At 38.8% G+C, this 13,216-nt stretch overlaps 1 protein-coding gene across 5 annotated transcripts in view; it reads left to right on the top strand.

The window, feature by feature from the left end:
* Nucleotides 1-13,216, top strand: part of IMMP2L (inner mitochondrial membrane peptidase subunit 2) — an 894,195-nt gene that overhangs the window by 29,099 nt on the left and 851,880 nt on the right. Inside the window, exon 3 of one of the 5 annotated variants that reach the window (XM_004090195.3) lies at nt 671-738. The exons of the other annotated variants lie outside the window; for them this stretch is intronic. The gene's annotated coding sequence lies outside the window, so the exon portion shown is untranslated. The remainder of the gene's footprint in view (nt 1-670; nt 739-13,216) is intronic. 5 annotated transcript variants of the gene reach the window in all.

Here is a 13,216-nt window from a genome sequence, read left to right as displayed (position 1 = left end):
GAAGTTCCATTTTTTGTAATACTCACCACAGACTCGTTATAATACCTGGACTTTTTGTGCAGCAGACACTTGAGTCTGGGTAATGCTGTGCTCCATCTGCTTTTATCTCCAGGCCACTCAGGATGAGCTTCTTTGAACTCTGTCCTCTTGGCTGTTTTATTTATTTATATATTTGTTTTTACTTTTTCTTTTTTAACATATGCTGCTAACTTGGCCTTTGTTGCCATTTCAGCAAGTGTGCATGCGTGTTTGTGGTTACACTTGCACTTATAAGTTAAAAGGACCATAAGCACTCGTTCCAAGGGAGTTTATTTCTGTTGCTTTCACCTTAAATTGCATAAATCTTTTCCTCTGGCTTGCATCTTCAGTACTGAGTCTGCACTGTTGCTGTTTGAGCTCCCCATGGACTTGCAGCTGCCATACATGGGCTGCAGGCACCTTTCCAAATCTCCAAGCCATAGTCTGAATAGATTTTATTTTTGACAGACTAATCGGAGCCTTAATGTGCTTTCCTGATGGGGGAGCCTGTGTTTCTAATTTTTTTGTATTTATCATTTTGTAAAGAGTAGTAATAGTCCCTGGGCTAGCTATAAGTTTGCTGGTTAAATTGTATTTTTCAGTCCTACTTTTTTGTGACTTTCTCTTTCCATTTTTGTCCCTTGGGGTCTAGTGGCCTGGTTCTTTTGAGAAGCCTTTCTACTCCTTACTCCCAACCCTGATCAAAGGAAAAGCCATGTTGTAAGTATGATTTGAGTTGATATGGCATTCTAGTAAAGGCATTTGCATTCTAGTATAGAAAGCAATGTATTTGAGGCATGAAGAGTAGGGATCAGGATAAGATTTTCATGAGACCCAGAAACCATGTTCTTTAAAAAAGTTTTTCAATTCCGCTTATTGTTGAGCCCTAATAAGACCCTTGTACCATTCTAAAATAAGAGCGAAGTAGGGCTGCAGTGTAAGAGAAGTGAATATGAAGCAGTGTTAGATAGTAGGAAAAAATGTGAGGTAGCAAAGTAGATAAGGAACAGCAAAGCTTGGTACTTGGATGACTGTGCTTTGGAAACTGGCTGTGACATGGTTTCTAGTGATATTTTTCCATTACTCATGTTATTGCCTAATGCCCACTTTGTAATATTTTGTACCCTTCTTTTTTTAGGTTCTGAGTGTTACTACCTTTTTCTTATTTCCCCTATCTCACTTCTTCTAAGTTTTGATTTTTGAAAGGTTCTTGAGATTTTTTTTTCTAAAAAGAGTGCTTTTTCCATTTATAGGCTTTCTTAATTTTTTTAAAGCCACTTTTGAACACAGTCCAAATGCCAAATAATGCAGTATTTTCTTCTTAGCTATTCAGTAAGTATTCCTGATGCTGGTAATATATTCTTTTACTAACCCAGTGTACTATTACTTCAAGAAAGAATGGACTTATGGTGAAAAGTATCCTCTAATTGCTTTGCTTGGGTTATGGATAAGTAGCTGGTCTGTTTCATTTATACACATATTTAAGTCCTCACCTTGTTAGCTTAAAATTCATGTTGCCTTTAGCTTCTACTTAATGATAGCAGTTATGCTTTTCTATTAAATTGGAAAAAAATACAGTGTTGAAATCCAAATTTTGTGGTTATTAGGGTTTAAAGCTTACCAAGCTTCTCCTTGCTAATGGTTATCATTTAATAGGATTTTTCTCCTTCTGTAAAAAAGCTATTCACTGTCTTATTAATTTTTATGGTAAACTTTTTGCAGAATTTATTTCATTTTAATAACTGAAATTTGAGATTAGGCCTTGGTTGTAAATGCTGTTAAATGGTGTCTATTTGGAGTTACAGGATAAGGATAATTTATAGGATTTGGATGGCCTGAGCCAGTTCTTAGAGAGTCCTAGAATATTGTTAAAGGATTTTGATTTATATGGTTTCCAAAAATATTGGAGCCATGAAGATGTCCATATTGATGAGAAAAAAAAAAGAAAACAACTAAAACAAGAAAAATTCATATTCAGGCCGGATGCAGTGGCTCACGCCTGTAATCCCAGCACTTTGGGAGGCCGAGGCGGGCGGATCACAAGGTCAGGAAATTGAGACCATCCTGGCTAACACGGTGAAACCCTGTCTCTACTAAAAATACCAAAACAAAATTAGCCAGGCGTGGTGGTGGGCGCCTGTAGTCCCAGCTACTCTGGAGGCTGAGGCAGGAGGCTGGAGTGAACACGGGAGGCGGAGCTTGCAGTGAGCTGAGATGGCGCCACTGCACTCCAGCCTGGGCAACAGAGCAAGACTCCGCCTCAAAAAAAAAATTAATATTCAATCTTATGTCTCACTTGTCTTAATATATGTCCTGTTCGCTGATCTGGCCAGCATTCTTGCTATCTCAGATGGGCTGTATGCATCTTCATTCTAATTATATTTTTCTTTTATCTGAGTAACTTAACAGATGTAATTTATTCTTTTATTTCCAAAATTTTGAGGAAAAATTTTAAACATACAGAAACATTCTAAAAATTTTATAATGAACATTTTTAAACCCACCACCTACATTCTAATTCATTTTTTTTCTTTTTAGCCTTTCTCATCATGAATTTTTTTCCTGTAATTCCAGTTTTCTTCCTTTTTATTCTTTCCTCAATGAATATTATATAATTTATCCCTGTGGTCCAATTCTGGCACTAAGTCATATATTTCCTTTTATTTTGCTTTAAAAAAAAATCTCAAGACACCTAAGATAAAAAAAAAAAATCTCAAGACACCTGAATACATTCTTGTTAACTGGTCAATATCAGTACATATGATTGCCCCTAACTGGTCAAATCTTAGAACAGCATGAGGTTCAAAGCAGAACAAAATGATTATGTATTAGGTGTCTTATCACCTAGAAGATGGGCTTTATTGGTTTATTGTCTGTAATGGACATCCTTAATTCTGTTATCCTCTTTTGATTTGTTATTACTAGTCCTCTTCCTTAGACATAGCTAGTGCTTTATCTGAAGAAATACCCTTTATTTGGTGATCTAGCCATTTTCTTTACACAAATGCTTACGTAAACAAAACAAAACAAACACATATGAACATTTTGAACCTCTGGAAACCCTGCAAGGTTTCACAGATGAAAAATTTTGCTTACTGAGATAAAGTAATTTCCACACTGTTGAATCACGATTTGAACTGAGGTCTTGGATTCAAAGCTCACCAGTTTTTCACTGACTTTCCCTCTTTGCTGATGCTGCTTCTGAAGAGCACCTTGGACAGGGTGGGGCGTGCTTTTCCACTGAATCAGAGGGAAGGGTGTGCATAAGTGCATGATGTTTGCAAGTTGAAAGAGTCCTTACCAAAAATCAGGAAGCCTTTATGAATTTCCGTATCCTAGTTGTTTCCTGGTTGTATTTTCTCTCTACATCAGTTGTACTAGAGCATGACCTTCAAATTCATTTGTTTTTACATATTGCTGACTTAAAATTGAATACATGAGTTTTAACCTCTCTTCTCTTAGTATCCAGATGCTTATCAGTTTACCAACAGAAAGTCACAATTATCTCCATGAAAGAAGCAATTTTATAGGGCTTAGCTTCATCACTGTATCAGTGTTGACTTTTTTATTGGGTATCTTTGCCAAAAACTGACTAACTTTGTGCCTTACATAATTACATTTATCCTCCTTCATTATTTTTGGCTGGTTTTCCTCTTTCTTTCTTATTTCTTTTTTTATGTATGTGCCATTTTGGTCTTTCCTGAGGATTTTCAAGTGAGAACTGCTAGGTCAGACAAGACTAAAGATAAAGAATTTGATACTGGTATTCATGTTCTAAAGGGTACTAAGTGTCTGTTTATAAAATATTGTTTACTTATAATGTGAAAGGAGCAAGATAGTCCTGAAAAAATTTTTTTAATTGCTTTCTATAGATTACTTGCCAAGATCTGCTTCCAGTGGAACCAAAATTATTGTAATTTATCAGCTTTTCTTTTTTATCCTTGTATTAGGCCAGATGTATCCCACTGTCTTCTGATTTTTCACATGCTTAGGCTCTGTTTGCTGAGCAAGGTTATTGGTACCAGGGGCTGCTAGAAAGATCCATGGAGGATGATAGCTGGATTATGTGTGGTCATCTACTTGTTTCGTGTGATCTTGTCACAGGTCCCTCTGGGGAGGAACTATGGCTTGGTCAATCTGGTGTCTTAACATAGTGTCTATCACAAAGTATTAATGCTAGCACTTAATGTTGAAAGAATGAAAATGCAAACTCCATGTGGAGAAAGGACCATGCTGACCTTGTTCTGTATCACATATTTATCTCTTAGCACAATTCCATGGTGCATGGTAGGTATGTATATACTGACTGATTCAGAAATTGTGTGTCAGATTTGCTTGGATCCCTACTCTTGTGTTCTCTGATATTCATAGTTTGATGGTTTCCTCTTTATAAATAAAATCTTGATTTTGTGTAGGCTTATTATGATGATTGAAAGGTTACATTTTACATAAGATACTGCTTTATAACTTATTATTTTCCTCTTACCTTCAAACCTCCCACACAACTTTTAAATAGTTTTTATAATTAGGATGACTTGTGGTGGATTTATCCACCTGGTTGCCATGGATGAGTGATTGGTGACTTTGTACAAGCTAAAATATAAGCAGGCTTAAGAACAATTTTAGATGAATTAATGCATGATCAAGCCACAAGTTGTTACAGGAAGGAGAGAAATTTACAGTGTGGGTTGTTCTGTGGTTGAGGTCAGCATCACCAAGAAACTCTCACTTGTAAGTGCTGTATGCCAGGTGGCAAATATGATTTCACTTGATTCTGAAAGCTTATTTAAAACATATTCTCAGTTTAAGTACTTCAACAATGAACTGGGTGTACTTACAATTTTAAGTAATAATTTTCTCAGGAGCAGTGTTTTGAACCTCAATGACTTCCATAGTTACAAGAAGAGTGAGGTAACTGATAAAAATTATTCCCTTTTTGCCGGGAATGATTTTAGTACCTCATTGTTATTGCTTAGATGAAATTTTCTCAGAGGATGTCGGGGCCAGGTACTTATTAGTGTGGTGGTTTTAAACATTTAAGTTGTGAACAAAAGACCGGATCATCTGAATGATTATTTGGCAATTTACATAGACAAGGAGGTGCATTAACTTTGCCAATATGTGAATGCCATAAAACTTTAAGAAAATTATTGGATATGACAACATAAAAATGTTGTGTTCATTTCTTCATGTATGTATTGCTTCTTTAGTATTTACATGATAGAGGCTTTTAACAATGCTTTATTATTATGAAATATAGGTGCCCCTCACAATTTAGGTAAGACAGGACTGAATTGAACCTTTTCTTTTGAGCCTCTGAAAATAGCAACCACTTGTACCTTGTTTCCAGGGTAGCTTTTATTGCTCTTGCTTCCTTGGCTTGGAGCAGGATCAGCACACTATCAGATTGAGACACCTCCCACATGCTCCTTTATAATCTCTCAGAAAAACACTTGCCCTGACTTTGTTGTGCAGGGGATGGTAGCAATGCTCTGGTCAGCAGTTGAGTTGTGGAAATGAGAAGTGAAAGAGCAATGGTATTCAGGTCTTTATCTATATTTAAAGTGTTCTTTTACATGATTTGCACTGGTTTCAGCTCCCTCACCGTTGTGTCTTTTAACCAGTTGTTTAAAAAAAGTTAATTCTTTTTCATTTTTAACACTTAAAAAAGTCTCAAACCATAAAGGCAACTCACTTTTTCTTAGTCAATAATGATCTCAGGGTTTGTTTTAGTATCTGCCAGAGTTCTTAAGAAACAGTTAAAAGACAATAAATAATTATAGAAATAAAGAATTCTGGCTTAGAAAGAACCTTAGATATTAAATCTAACCCTCCCCCCCGCCTTTTTTTGGAGACAGGGTCTTGTTTGGTCACCTAGGCTGTAGTGTGGTGGCACAGTCATAGCTCACTGCAGTCTCAAACTCCTTAGCTCAAGCAGTCCTTCCACCTCAGCCTCCCAAGTAGATAGGACTACAGGTGTATGCTACCATGCCTGGCTAATTTTTAAATTTTTAGCAGATGGAAGTCTTGCTGTGTTGCCCAGGCTGGCCTTGAACTCCTGACCTGAAGTGACCCTCTTGCTTGGCTTCCCAAATAAGCCCCTTCTTGTTACACATGAGGAAACAGGCCAGAAGTGACTCGTTCAAAGTCATGGAGCTGGTTATAGACAGAGACAGGTATCCACCTCAGGTCTCCTGAGTCTCATTACCATGCTCCTTTTTGGGGACCAGTGACTAAATGGAGTAGAAGTAATGTAGGAGAGCATTACTGGAAAAGAAGAGGAGGCTCAAAATTCAGGGAATGTGAATTTAATGCAACTTTTATTAATGTTTCCCCCTTAATTTACATTTTAATCATGCATACTACCTTATAACTAAGATAGCTGTGGCATCATATTTGGAAGCATTCCGTTTCTATCCTGCAGGTATCCTCAGCTATTTTGTGAAGGTCCATGCATGCAGGGCATGATGAACAGCAAAGAGAAGACATGTTTCCATTCCGTGCCTCTTAAAATAAAAGTAGCGAATATTTGACAGAACTTTCCAGAATTTTCCAGAAATATGATAGCCTGCATTGGCTACATAAACAACATTATAGTCAGTTAAATATATTGATTGCTGCATAAACAGGAAATAATCTTTCTCAGTGTTGTTTGTACTACTTAGAGCAGCAGAGATTGGGGTGAGAGTGTGATTTGTTCATTGTGATGGGATAGAGATTAACACTAGTGTTACCCCATATTATCTGTATATCAAAGTGACTTCTTAGGGCAGATACCATCTTTCTGTTTTAGAAACCAGCAAAAATTCAAAGAAGAAAATAGTAATCGTCTCCATTCCTAGCATATAGAATTAACCACTGCTAGGATTTTGATGCTGCTTTCTTCCCTCTTCGGTATACTTTAATAATTACACAAGTAACATATGGGTGGTTATTAAGCAATTAAAACAATATAAATAATATTCCATTTTAAATACTTTTATGTGCACATATAAATGTATGTAGAAATGTAAGGTACTGTTTAGTGAGAGTTTTTGAATGGTACTATACTGTATGCTTAGCCATCTTTATATCCTCTGTACTTAGCATTGCTGCTTGATAGCAAATAAGTGCTTACTGAATTAAAAATTCACGTAATAAATTTTGTATATACTCTATCCAAACTGAACTTATTTTAGTTTCTTAAAAAGCTACATTTTATTTTGCCCCTAGGCCTTCATATATGTTACTGCTTTTACCCGAAATGCCGAGATCTTGCCCCAAATGCCATTTTTGGGGGGTGGGGGTGGAGTGGGGCAGGCCTTCCTTGATCATTTTCTGATGAATAGACAGCCTTGCTTCATGCTGTCATGCTTCAGGGCCGTTGTCCCTTTTAATGCTCATCCATTGGAAATAATTGTTGAAGGGCAGTCTTCCTTGGTATATTGTAACTCCTTGAGGGCAGGGAGCACATCTGCTTGTTTGCCAAAAAAAAAAGTTTGAGGAATAGAATTATGAGCATAATTTTAGTATTAAATATTTTGACATGTAATTCAAGAGAACGACAGAATAACAGTGCTTTGACAGGCTACCACGGCCCATTGACACTTTCTTATCTCCTTTCTTCTCCCACCATTGCCCATCTATTTCCAGATCCTGTCAGTTTAACTTCCAAAATATATTCTTAAATCTGCCCATTTTAATCCATCTCCACTATCATCCTACTCCAACTATCATCTCTTGCCCTGGACCACTAGAATAATCTGGTTTCCCTATATCCATTTTTGTCCTATCCAGACTTTCAGATAGATGATTATTTCAAAATGCAGATAGGATCATTCACCTCCATTTTAGAACATTTCAGTTACTTCTCATTTGCTGCAAATCCTTACAGGGCCTGTGAGGTCTTAACTGCTCTGGGATTTACATTGCCTCCTCCCATTCATGTCCCACTGTGTTCTTCCACTTCCTGTGTGCTTTATCTATGCCAGCCTCCCTGCAGTTGTCCATCACAGCATGGCCACTCCTGACCCAGGGACTTTGCATGTGACATGGCTGCTCTCTGGAATACCCTTGCCTACCCACAGTTCTTTATCTAGGCAACTCCTCCTCATTTTTCAGTTCAGTCTCTTCCTCAAAGACCTTTCCTGACCGCTGTGTATCTCTCTCATAGCACTTATTACAACTCTTACGTATGTTTACGTGATTTTCAGATTGACCCTTATCATTCCATAGTTGGTTGTAAAAACTCGATAAGATCAGGGACTGGGACTGGCCTTGCTCACTGTTTTATGATTCCCTGGTGCCTAACACAGTGCTTGTGGAAGACCCTTAGTAAATACTGGTTGAAAGAATGAATGAGCCAGGTAGTAAGTGATTGGGTAGATGAGTGGATGAATGATTGAACTGCCTTAGCGGGGCAAAGAGACAATCCACTGGAAGTCATTTTCTGATGGAACCAGGTGGAGGTTACAAAGTAGGATCTGGTAGTGGTGTTCATTTTATGTACAATGTTTGTTCTGCAGATACTTTTTCTTAATCTAGTAAGGAGGTAAACTAAATGTGAGGAGACACTCAGGATGATATTTCTTTGCTAACTTTTCCCCTGTTCTCATTTTCAGAGGGTAATAAACTTGAGGAGTGAGTAAACATCTGACCTTTAAACATCCAAATATCAGTATTTTCCAGACTTGCTCTATTAAGGGAATCACCTGAAGTGTTTGATTTTGGAGGTCTGAGTAGGAGTGGGGATCTTCATTTTTAAGCATGTAAATCAAGGCAAGCTTGGGAAACACTACCCTGGAATTACTATCTTGGAGTTGTATTAAACATAAGTGTAGACCACTTAAAATAACTTTGAAGTTATCAAACTGGTCAAAGAGGAATTGATTATTTACTTTTGAGCCATTTCCTTTCTCTTCTACATAGTAACTATCTTTTTCCTATGTACATGGGAGCATTTTATAAATTATTTGTTGATTCAGATATTTTATAATCTGAAATCTTTGGATTTATTTATTTATTTATATTTTGGAAACAATAAAAAGAATAGATGTGGAGGTCATTCCGTTTTTAAATTTATTATGACTGATGTTTGTTGTTAAACCTGTGGTTAGAAGTGTTTTCAGAGAGACTGAGCTAGTGAAATCTAATATTGAGAAAATGCATCTTTTGCATCTTGAAGGTACTGATTTGATAAATATGTCAAAGTTATTCTTCTATATTAACGCAGGTAGTACATGATAAATGGGATCTTTGTAAAATAGTCCATTGGAAAAGTATATTAAATCTTCTGTAGAGATTTATAAAAGGAGTTAGTAAAGGTGTTTTGATTCTAGGCAAAAGACGTCATTGAAGAGAAATTAGTTTTACTCAAGGGCTCACATTAAAGCTGGGTATGAATGAATGAAACATGTCAAGCAGGTTTACTCTTTTAGGAATATAGTGGTTAAGACTGCTCACAGAACAATCAGTACCTTGGGCCAAACACATTTCTTGAGTACCAGATGTGTGAACTCATAAGCAATTTAACTTAAGATTATAATTGTTAGATGAGTTTGAATGAAAACATGTTTTTAAATTGCTTATATTCTAAAGTTAGTTTGAGTTACATTTATTTTGATTAGCTATAAAAATATTACTGGTTTGGGTGAATGTTATGTTATGTGCAATATATGTTGATAAAAGTATAAAAAACAAGAGTACTGGTCATAATTACTTACCATGCATACAGATAGCCCTCAATGATGTCAGTTACAGTAGGTAATTCAGAATTAGCCAATTTAGATTATCATTCATCTTTTTCCTGTGACATGTTAAACATTTGGGAGGGAATTAGTGGTTGAGTATTTTTATTTTTATTTATTTTTTGAGTGAACAGATAACATTGTAAGTTTTACTGTATACAACATAATGTTTTGAAGTACATATACATTGTGGAATGGTTAAATCTAGCTAATTAATAAATGCATTACCTAACATTTATCATTTTTGTGGTAAGAGCATATAACATCCACTCCGTTTACATTTTTCTTTTTTATTTTTATTTTTATTTTTATTAATTTTTTTTTGCACACAAAACAATAAACATTTTCTAAAAGTACATACAAACAAAAAGATGTATATCAAACATATTAGGAAGGTTGCACATGGGAAGACGGGGAATAGAAAGGGGGGGTGGGAATTAAAGAAAATAAATGAGAGAGGGACTTTGTATGGATCAATGATAATAACTCAATCCTCTATTTGACGAAGAAGGAGAAGGAAGAGGAAGAGAAAGAAAGTGGGATAAAGGATCAGAAAGGGAGGAAAATAGAAAAAATTAGAGTATGACTCCAGGGTAGACCTGTTTTGTTGTTGCTTGGTTGGTTGGTTGGTCTGTTGTAGTTTTCATATGTTTCACCATGTTGGCCAGGCTGGTCTCGAACTCCTAGCCTCAAGTGATCCACCCGCCTCGGCCTCCCAGAGTACTGGGACTACAGGCGTGAGCCACCACGTCCAGCCCCCACATTGCTTCTGGCCTCTGTGGTAGACCTCCCAGACGGGGTGGCTGGGCAGAGGTGCTCCCCACATCCCAGACGGGGTGGCCGGGCAGAGGCTGCTCCTCACTTCCTAGACGATGGGCGGCGGGCAGAGGCGCTCCTCACATCCCAGACGATGGGCGGCGGGCAGAGGCGCTCCTCACTTCCCAGACGATGGGCGGCCGGGCAGAGGCGCTCCTCACTTCCCAGACGGGGCGGCCGGGCAGAGGCGCTCCTCACCTCTTCCCAGACGGGGCAGCCGGGCAGAGACGTTCCTCACTTCCTAGACGGGGTGGCGGCTGGGCAGAGGCGCTCCTCACCTCCCAGACGGGGCGGCTGGGCAGAGGAGCTCCTCACAACCCAGACGATGGGCGGCCAGGCAGAGACGCTCCCCACCTCCCAGACGGGGCGGCGGCCGGGCAGAGGCTGCAATCCCAGCAGGCTGGGAGGCCAAGGCAGGCGGCTAGGAGGCGGAGGCTGCAGCGAGCCAAGACCACGCCACCGCACTCCAGCCCGGGCAACACCGAGCACCGAGTGAGCGAGACTCCGTCTGCAGTCCCAGCACCTCGGGAGGCCGAGGCGGGCAGAGCAGTCGAGGTCAGGAGCTGGACACCAGCCTGGCCGACCTGGCGAAACCGCGCCTCCAGCCAAAGGAGAAAAACCAGGGAGGGGTGGTGGCGCGCGCTGGCAATCCTAGGCAGCCCGGAGGCCAGGGCAGGAGAATCATGGGAGCCGGACGCAGGGAGCCTGCAGCGAGCTGACTAGATTCCAGCCTGGGCCACAGAGGGAAGAAAAGAAAAAGAAAGAAAAGGAAGGAAGGAAGGAAGGAGAATAGAGGGAGGGAAGGAGGAAGGCAGGCAGGCAGGCAGGCTACATTTTTCAAGAATACAATGGAGTGTTATCATTAACTGTACTCACCTTACTGAAAAATAGATGTCCTGAAGGAAGGCAGGCAGGCAGGCCAGGCAGGCAGGCAGGCAGGCAGGCAGGCAGGCAGGCAGGCAGGCTACATTTTTCAAGAATACAATATCTTATCATTAACTATACTCACCTTACTGAAAAATAGATGTCCTGAAATGTATTCCTCCTAAATGTAATTATATATCCTTTGAGCAACATCTCCCCAACCTCTCCTCCCCACTAACTACCCCACCTTCTGGTAACTACCATTCTACTCTCTACTTTTATGAGTTTAACTATTTAGATTCTATATATGAGTGATCGTGCAATATTGCCTTTCTGTGCCTGGATTATTTTGCTTAATGTCCTCCAGGTTTTTCCATGTTGTACCAGATGACAGGATTTCATTCTTTTTTATGGCGAAATAATATATATATATTTCACATCTTAAAGTTCATTCATCCATTGATGGACGCTTAGATTAATTCCATACCTTGGCTATTGTGAATAGTGCTGTGATAAACATAAGAGTGCAAATATCTCTTCAATATACTGATTTCAGTTCCTTTGGATACATTCCTAAGAATAGGAATGCAGAATCATGTGGTAGTTCTATTTTTAACTTTTTGAGGAACCTCCATACTCTTTTCTATAATGGCCATATTAATTTACATTCCCATAAACAGGTATAAGGGTTCCTTTTGCTCCACCTTTGCCAGCACTTGTTGCCTTTTGATAATGGCCATTCTAACTGGGGTGGAATGATATCCATGTGGTTTTGATTTGCATTTCCCTCATGACTGCGCATTCTTTTCATATACCTGTTGGCTATTTGTATGTCTTCTTTTGAGAAATTATTGTTAAGCTCTTTTGGCCATTTTTAAATTGGGTTGTCTTTTTGCTATTGAATTGTTTGAGTTCCTTATGCGTTTTTGGATATTAGCCTCTTGTCAGAAGTATAGTTTCCATATATTTTCTTCCATTCTGTAGGTTGTCTCATCATTACGTTGATAGTTTGCTGCACAGAAACTTTTTGGCTTGATGTAATCCCCATTGTCTGTTTTTGCTTTGATTGTCTGTGCTTTTGAAGTCTTATCCAAAAAAGGCTTGCCAAGACTCCAGCTTGGGTGACAGAGTGAGACCCTGTCTAAAAACAACAACGACAACAACAACAACACCAACACCGCCACCACAAACAGCGCAAGTGATTTATCTCTGATATAACAGTCCAAATGTAAGCAATGCAGGACCGTATGGTGCCTCCATGGTGTCACAGACCTAGGATCCTTCCATTTTGTTGCTTTGTCATCTTTACTTGAAGCTTTTATCTCATAGTTTGAGATGGCTACCCCTGCTCCTACCACTAAATTGTTACTATTACAGTTATAAAATGGGGAAGAAAAGGGAGGGCATCCTCCTTTTCAGGGTGCAACCTAGAAGTGTATCCTTTCTACTCATGCTGTTGATCAAATCTAGTGACATGGTCACACTTAGCTGCAAGGGAAGCTGGAAAACAGTCTTTAGTTGGGCAGCCATGTGTTCCACTGAAACTTTTATTACTGTAGAAGAGAACAGATGTCAGGGGTATAAGGAGTAACTTCATCATAATAGTCAGCAACAGAAAAGAATTTACTTCTGCAATGCTTACTTTTTTCTAACTTACTGTTTTTTGGGGAGAAATTTCCCACTGAAGTTAGCAAGTGGACTTGAGTTGTGGAAAAGCATTAACCTGAGTTCATGTATTTCACTTTAGGACTTTAAGTAAGTCAGATTTATTCTAATGGTTACAGGAATGAGTG

This window comes from Nomascus leucogenys, chromosome 13, assembly GCF_006542625.1.
Source record: "Nomascus leucogenys isolate Asia chromosome 13, Asia_NLE_v1, whole genome shotgun sequence".
In the NCBI taxonomy this organism is placed as follows: Eukaryota; Metazoa; Chordata; class Mammalia; order Primates; family Hylobatidae; genus Nomascus; species Nomascus leucogenys.
This window is presented reverse-complemented; position numbering and strand designations above follow the sequence as displayed.